Source organism: Oncorhynchus nerka, linkage group LG24, assembly GCF_034236695.1.
Source record: "Oncorhynchus nerka isolate Pitt River linkage group LG24, Oner_Uvic_2.0, whole genome shotgun sequence".
NCBI classification, from domain to species: domain Eukaryota; kingdom Metazoa; phylum Chordata; class Actinopteri; order Salmoniformes; family Salmonidae; genus Oncorhynchus; species Oncorhynchus nerka.
Genome location: NC_088419.1, coordinates 16,456,564 through 16,464,819, shown reverse-complemented (window position 1 = coordinate 16,464,819; position 8,256 = coordinate 16,456,564). Strand labels below are relative to the sequence as shown.

The window sequence follows — 8,256 nt, the reverse complement described above, 5'->3', positions numbered from 1 at the left end:
TAGAAATAAAGAGACTAGAATGCCCACCCTAGTCACACCCTGACCTAAACAAAATAGAGAATAAAAGCCTCTCTATGGCCAGGGCGTGACAACATGTGTGGTTCCAACCGTGAAGCATGGAGGAGGAGGTGTGATGGTGTGGGTGCGCTTTGCTGGTGACACTGTCAGTGATTTATTTAGAATTCAAGGCACACTTAACCAGCATGGCTACCACAGCATTCTGCAGCAATACGCCATCCCATCTGGTTTGCGCTTAGTGGGACTATTAATTCGTTTTTCAACAGAACAATGACCTAACACACCTCCAGGCTGTGTAAAGGCTATTTGACCAAGAAGGAGAGAGATAGAGTGCTTCATCAGATGACCTGGCCTCCACAATCAACCCAATTGAGATGGTTTGGGATGAGTTGGACCGCATATGTGTTATTTCATAGTTTTGATGTCTTCACTATTATTCTACAATGTAACATGAAACTCCGTGACAGTAATCTCACTCTGACAGAAATTCATGATTTGTGACACATTTCAGCCATTAGCGGCACTACTAACGGTTTCCTGGGCAGTTTCAAACAGATAATGCCGCCAGTCTGTTTCCTTTAACTTCCTGTCTTCCTGTCGTAGTGAGATTATGCGTTGTGATAACAACATAGACTAAATGAACTGCCTGTCCATAGTCTGGACAAACACTCAGATATTTCTCCCACTGTCTAAGATGTATCTTTATCTCACATACAATACATTCCCCTACTCTCTCTCTCTCTCTCTCTCTCTTCTCTCTCTCTCTCTCTCTCTCTCTCTCTCTCTCTCTCTCTCTCTCTCTCTCTCTCTGTCTCTCTCTTTTTTTCTCTCTCTCTTTTTCTTTCTGTCTCTCTTTCTGTCTGTCTATCTCTCCCTCTCTCTATTTTCTTCTCAGAATTGTTTTGATTTGCCGTCGGACTAACTGTCGAGGTGCACTGGTACACATGATAAGGCCCACAGGATGGCATAGCTGGGCTTATCATGTGTGGCCGAGCCCAGTGCCCCCACTCCTATCGCTTGAACCATTGGCACAGGAAAGACTCATCCCCCTTATCTTACCCAGCTGATGAAATAACACTTGACTCCTGCCCTCTCTGTAGCTTCCTGCTCGGATGGGCCATGTTTCTCTCCTACTCAGAATAATTTTTTTACTTCACAGGATTTGGGTTCTGAAACATCTCAGACAGTCTGATATTTGAGTCTCAAAAATTAGCTGTTTGTTAATCTGTAAACATTTGTTCTAAAATATCAGCTGTTTTTGGTCATACATTTGAGTCTCTAACAGTCTCCAAAATCACTTGGATTGATTTATGATTAGCATAGTATTAGTCGGCATAGTCAGCGATCTTTCACTTTGTTTTGGCTACCAGATGACTGTGTTCTATGGCTGGGACAATGCTGGGGGAAAAGGCCTAAAAAACTATACAGACAATCACTTCATCAAACAACACTGTTTCACGATGCATCAGTTACATGGCAGGAGATGTTTTGAAACAATTACTGCTTTGCATACAAGCCAGTGAATTATATGCGTGAGACGGGCCTGGCACAGCTCCTGGTATATGTCTGTTATGTTTATGGGGGGTCAAATAAGGAAGACATCCTCTTCTGCAAACCACTGGAAACCAGGACAACAGGAGAGGATATTTTTAAATTACTGGACAGCTTTGTGACATCAAATGGACTTTGGTGGTCAAGATGTGTTGGTATCTGTACTGATGGCGCAAAAGCCATGACAGGGAGACATAGTGGAGTGGTAACGTGTGTGCAAGCAGTTGCTCCCAATGCCACTTGGGTACACTGCAGCATCCACCGAGAGACTCTCGCTGTCAAGGGAATGCCTGACAGTTTGAAAGATGTTTTGGACACTACAGTGAAAATGGTTAACTTTGTTAAAGCAAGGCCCCTGAACTCTCGTGTATTTTCTGCACTATGCAATGTGGGCTGCGGCCATATAAGGCTTTTATAACATAAAGAAGTACGCTGGTTATCAAGGGGCAAAGTATTGACACGTTTCTTTGAATTGAGAGACAAGCTTAAAGTTTTCTTTACTGACCATAGTTTTCACTTGTCTGATCGCTTGCACGATGACGAGTTTCTCACACGACTGGCTTATCTGGGTGATGTTTTTTCTCGCCTGACTGATCTGAATCTAGGATTACATGGACTCTCCGCAACTATATTGAATGTGCGGGACAAAATTGAGACTATGATTAAGAAGTTGGAGCTCTTTTCTGTCTGCATTAACAAGGACAACACACAGGTCTTTCCATCACTGTATGATTTTTTTGTGTGCAAATGAACTCAAGCTTACGGACAATGTCAAATGTGATATAACGAAGCACCTGAGTGAGTTGGGTGTGAAATTACAGATGACACAAACAACTGGATTTGTAATCCCTTTCATGCTCTGCCACCAGTCCACTTACCGATGTCTGAACAAGAGATACTCATCGAAATTGCAACAAGCAGTTCTGTGAAAATGTCATTTAATCAGAAGCCAGTGCCAGATTTCTGGTTTGGGCTGCGTTCAGAGTATCCTGCCTTGGCAAATCACACTGTTAAGACACTGATGCCCTTTGCAACCACGTACCTATGTGAGAGTAGATTCTTGGCCCTCACTAGCATGAAAACTAAATAAAGGCACAGATTGTGTACGGAAAATTATTTAAGACTGAGACTCTCTCTAATTACAACCCAACATTGCAGAGTTATGAGCATCCTTTTAAGCACACCCTTCTCATTAACCTGTGGTGAGTTATTCACAATTTTCGATGAACAAATAAGGTTTAATATGTAAGATGGTTAAATAAAGAGCAAAATGATTGATTATTATATTATTATTATTTGTGCCTTGGTCCTATAAGAATTCTTTGTCACTTCCCATGAGCCGGGTTGTGACAAAAACTCACACTCATTCTTATGTTAATAAACGTATCGTATAGTGTGTGTGTGGCAGGCTTACATTATCATGCTGAAACATGAGGTGATGACGGCAGATTAATGGCACGACTATGGGCCTTAGGATCTCATCAAGGTATCTCTGTGCATTAAAATTGCCATCAATAAAATGCAATTGTGTTTGTTGTCAGTAGCTTATGCCTGCCCATACCATAACCTCACCGCCACCGTGAGGCACTCTGTTCACAACTTTGACATCATCAAACTGCTTGCACACACAATGCCATACACATGGTTTACGGTTTTGATGCCGATTGGACGTACTGCCAAATTCTCTAAAACGACGTTGGAGGCGGCTTATGGTAGAGTAGTGAACACTCTGGCAACAGCTCTGGTGGACATTCCTGCACTCAGCATGCCAATTGCACGCTCCCTCAAAACTTGGGACATCTGTGGCATTGTGTTGTGTGACAAAACTGCACATTTTAGACAGACTTTTTATTGTCCACAGCACAAGGTGCACCTGTGTAATGATCATGCTATTTAATCAGCTTCTTGATATGTCACACCTGTCAGGTGGATGGATTATCTTGGCAAAGGATAAATGCTCACTAACAAGAATGTAAACTAACTTTTGCACAACATTTTAGAGAAATAAGCTTTTTGTGCGTATGGAAAACTTCAGGGATCTTTTATTTCAGCTCATGAAACATGGGACCAACACTTTACATGTTGTGTTTATATATTTGTTCAGTGTATATCCAACCCAACTCTATTTGTTGCCACTATCATGTGTCCCAGTGGTTTTCCACAACCCCCAAAAAAGGAGTGGCATAACATTTGCGACCCCCGAGCACGCATATGGACATAGACGTAAACACACGCGAGCATGTTGGAAAGTATACACAAACACAGTTTATTGGAAAGTATTCAGACCCCTTTTTCCATATTTTGTTACATTATTAAAAAATGTATGGAAAAAAAATTCCCTCAGGTGTTGAAGCACCTTTGGCAGCTATTACAGCCTTGCGTCTTCTTGGGTATGACGCTACAAGCTCGGCACACCTGTACTTGGTGCAGATCCTCTCAAGCTCTGCCAGGTTGGATGGGGAGTGTCGCTGCACAGCTATTTTCAGATCTCTCCAGAGATGTTCGATCAGGTTCAAGTCTGGGCTCTGGCTGGGCCACTCATGGACATTCAGAGACTTGTCCCGAAGCCACTTCTGTGTTGTCTTGGCTGTGTGCTTAGGGTCGTTGGCCTGAAGGAAAGGTGAATCTTCGCCCCCCAGTCTGAAGTCCTGAGCACTCTGGAGCAGGTTTTCATCAAGGACCTCTCTGTACTTTGCTCCGTTCATCTTTCCATCGATCCTAACTAGTCTCCCAGTTCCTGCCACTGAAAAACATCCCCACAGCATGATGCTGCCACAACCATGCTTCACCGTAGGGATGCTGCTAGGTTTCATCCAGGTGTGACGCTTGGCATTCAGGCCAAAGATGGAAGACTGTGTCTGTCCCCTTTTCAAAGCACATGGAGGCAGAGCGGAGGGACGGAGAGTCGGGTGAGAGGCAGCGTTACCTCTGCTCTCTCCATCCCTGACCATCGGATGCAGGCCATCAATCCAGTAAAATGACATGTGGGGGGTGAGCATGGAGGAGTAAGACACCCAAGTAGAGCCTCATTCAAAGGGGATCAGTGAGTCTGGATTCTGTCTACTTCAAACTTCAAACATCTGCGGCCAAGCTCCTCACTTGAAGAGTTCTGACCTTGAGGAGTTACGTGAGAGCTCTGAATGCCAAGGTCTCAATTAAGTCCTCACCTCAGCAGACAGGAAGTCCTCTCTCCAGCTTCCTGTGTTACTGAGACACTTCCTATGTTACTCCTCGTATCCTGCACTTCACTGTCAATTACACTCATCTAGTCTGCTTTGCCTTGTTTTCACTGGGAAGGGAGTCATGTAGTTTTACAAGAAGAGGGTGGGAAGTAAACATTGAAAACCAGATGACGACTAGTAAAAATATTTTTTTCTTCAAAGTTCCACTGACATTTATACCTACTTTGCAGAAATGTTCAAACTAATATACCTTGTTAAATTTGATCTGACTTTGAGTCAGGGCCACAGTCAGAAGGTAAACATTGTGGAAAGTTCCAGATAGACATGTTTGTTCTTTTATTTAGCGGATGCAAAGTCCCTGAACCAAGCGGTTGCTTCCGGTCCTACTGTGTTAAGCCCAGACTGATGGGATGCGCCAAAGGGTGTGAATAGAGAGGGGTCATCCTTTCTTTTCTTTTTTTGTTGTTGAATTTTACCCCGTTTTCTCCCCAATTTCGTGGTATCCAATTGTTTAGTAGCTACTATCTTGTCTCATCGCTACAACTCCCGTACGTGCTCGGGAGAGACGAAGGTTGAAAGTCATGCGTCCTCCGGTACTCAACCCAACCAAGCCGCACTGCTTCTTAACACAGCACGCATCCAACCCCGAAGCCAGCAGGACCAATGTGTCGGAGGAAACACAGTGCACCTGGCAACCTTGGTTAGCGCGCACTGCGCCTTGCCCGCCACAGGAGTCGCTGGGGCGCGATGAGACAAGGATATCCCTACCGGCCAACCCCTCCCTAACCCGGACGACGCTAGGCCAATTGTGCGACGCCCCACGGACCTCCCGGTCGCAACCGGTTACGACAGAGCCTGGGCGCGAACCCAGAGTCTCTGGTGGCACAGCTGCCGCTGCAGTACAGGCCCCCGGGGGTCATCCTTTCTGACGTTGGGCTCTGTTGGGGTGGCTCCATTGTATGTGAAGTTTTACTTTTCCGTGTTGGACCCTACCAAAAGTAGACCTCTATCAGTTGGTTCATCCCTCCCCCTCACCTAACACCTCAGATGAAGTCATCAGTTTTGTCCCTGTGCATACTGTTTCGCCAAGATCATTGGGTGCCAGGGGAGAATTTACCATAGGTTCTTTGCCCTACGTCACCTGAGAACAGTGTAGAAATTGCTTTCATTATATGACATGCCACAAACCTGAAAGGGAAAGAGTAAGTATTGTCCCTTAATTGCATTTTACAACTTAACCAAAGGATGATTATTTATTGCAAGATGGAGGACACCTTAGTCATGACCAGGTTTATTAGGAGATTGTTGTTGTCTATCAGGATGATTGTTGTTGTCTATCAGGATGATTGTTGTTGTCTATCAGGATGATTGTTGTTGTCTATCAGGATGATTGGTCAGAACATGTCTCTGGCTGATCAGACCGTCTGATGAGTCCTGCAGGAGACAGGACACTAGGAGGTGACATGACTGTTGCTGCAGCCCCGGCTGCTTGGCCGTGTCAGCACAGTTGGTGTACTTATTAGCATAGAGGCAGGGGCTGGCTATGAGAAGGGAGGGACAGAGAGTAAGAGAGAGAAACAAATAGATTGTGAGAAACAAAATAAATGACTTAGATTAACTTTATTGTCTGTCATTAGCAGAAAAAGCAATGTGTTATAAAAAGAACAAAAGAGATAAAGTTGCAAATGGAATTTGAATCATATAATTCTGGCAAAGGTAATTGAGTTCCATAACAAATGTGAGATTGATTGTGTTGCTTTTAACCACTTACTGCACAGTCTGCTATCGCAGGCACCAGGACAGTCTCCGGAGGTGCATCATGACTTGTAGGGGTGGTTGGTGTAGTTTCCACTGTAATAGGTCTGAGCATAAAACATTAAAACATGGTTAACAGACACACACACACACATTATCTGAACCATAACATGCCACAGTACAGCAGGGATAGACGGTACTGGAGAGCCACGAAATGTATAGAGACTGAGAAGGACAATGCCATGTGAATGGGTGGCTCATGTATGCATGAAATATCTTATATGGTATGATCCTGTTGAGAAGAACAGTAGTGATTGCCATAGAAGTCCTTGTAGTAGGAGCAGGGTACCACAGTACAGCCGATCTGGATGGTCATGAGAGCAGAAACAAGACACAGGCTCTTACAAGAGCGTGTCTATAGTATGATCATGACGCTCTGTGAGAAGCCTACAAATTGTTGTGATACCCTGAACAGTATGTTTTGTTTGTAATAGAGTGAAATATGTATACTGAATCAATATGATAAAGGCAAATGTTTTTTCAAATGGTGGGTGGTGGATGATAGGTGAGTTAGCCTTTCAGAATGGAAAGCATTTTGAGACCTTGCTCTGGATAAGAGCGTCTGCTAAATGACTTAAATGTAAAATAAAATGCTATTCATTGCTATAATATGTTTATATACAGTACACAGATGCACCTTCACCTCGTCAGTCCAGGAGTGGATGATATTACTCCAGGAGCTATTGTAGCTGGCCTTACACAGGTCATCTCCACAACTGCTGGCTGGTTGAAAATAGAGAAACGGTAAAGGGGGAGGATGGTGTCAGCATTAGGTGAGCCATATGGTAAAGCAATAAGATTCTTCCCTCACTTGAGGATTAGGCATCAAGGGAAACACGTCCCTCCTGTGCACAGTGACTGGATCTGTCTTTGTGAAGGCAGGAAATTGAAGAAACCCTCCTACTTTTCCCCTGGGGTCAGATGATTACTTTAACTCAGCCTAATATCTGTAAAGCATCTGAAATATGGTATATTCTCTAAGTCGTCCATTCATACCTTCTCTCCGATTTACAAATTAGACCTTACAAGTCTCAGAGTCTGGTCTCCCACAAAATTAACAACCACAAGTATTTACAGTTCTGCTCATAAGTTATTCATGTGTCTCTGATCTGATGATCATGTAGACAATGGAATCTGTCTATTCAAATACTTTAGCTACGCTTGACTCAATCAAAATCTTAACATATTTGAAAAAACAAATACTATTAGAACCTGTCTGTCTGTCTGTCTGTCTGTCTGTCTGTCTGTCTGTCTGTCTGTCTGTCTGTCTGTCTGTCTGTCTGTCTGTCTGTCTGTCTGTCTGTCTGTCTGTCTGTCTGTCTGTCTGTATGTCTGGCTGGCTGGCTGGCTGGCTGTGACTATTATAGGAGTAGAATGAGCTGTTTTCAGGTGATGTTGCCAGTGCTTCAGATGTGCCATGTCTGTGCAGTATGTGGCTCTGAGAGGGGTGGTGGAGGAGGAGGGAGTGTACTGCTGATCTCTCTTTGGTTCCAGGGGCTGTGGTTCATGGAGCAGGTACTAGCTTGGGCTTCCTTGTTCCTGCTCTGAGGGAGAGAGAAAGACGCCAGGGGAACAGTGAGACTAGTCCCAGCACAGACAGCTAACAATCCCAGTAAGCCTATTATGCCAATGCTTTTGATGAAGTTTCCAGATTACCCACTGTTTATTGAAGAACTGCTTATCATGATGT

At 44.1% G+C, this 8,256-nt stretch overlaps 1 long non-coding RNA gene across 1 annotated transcript; it reads right to left on the bottom strand.

The window, feature by feature from the left end:
- Positions 1 to 5,971: 5,971 nt before the first annotated feature.
- Positions 5,972 to 7,286, bottom strand: LOC115107574 (uncharacterized). Its single transcript, XR_003860224.2, has 3 exons — positions 7,210 to 7,286; positions 6,523 to 6,613; positions 5,972 to 6,292 (listed from the first exon to the last, which is right to left on the bottom strand). It is a non-coding gene; the product is annotated as an uncharacterized LOC115107574 (long non-coding RNA).
- Between the last annotated feature and the right edge of the window lie 970 nt (positions 7,287 to 8,256).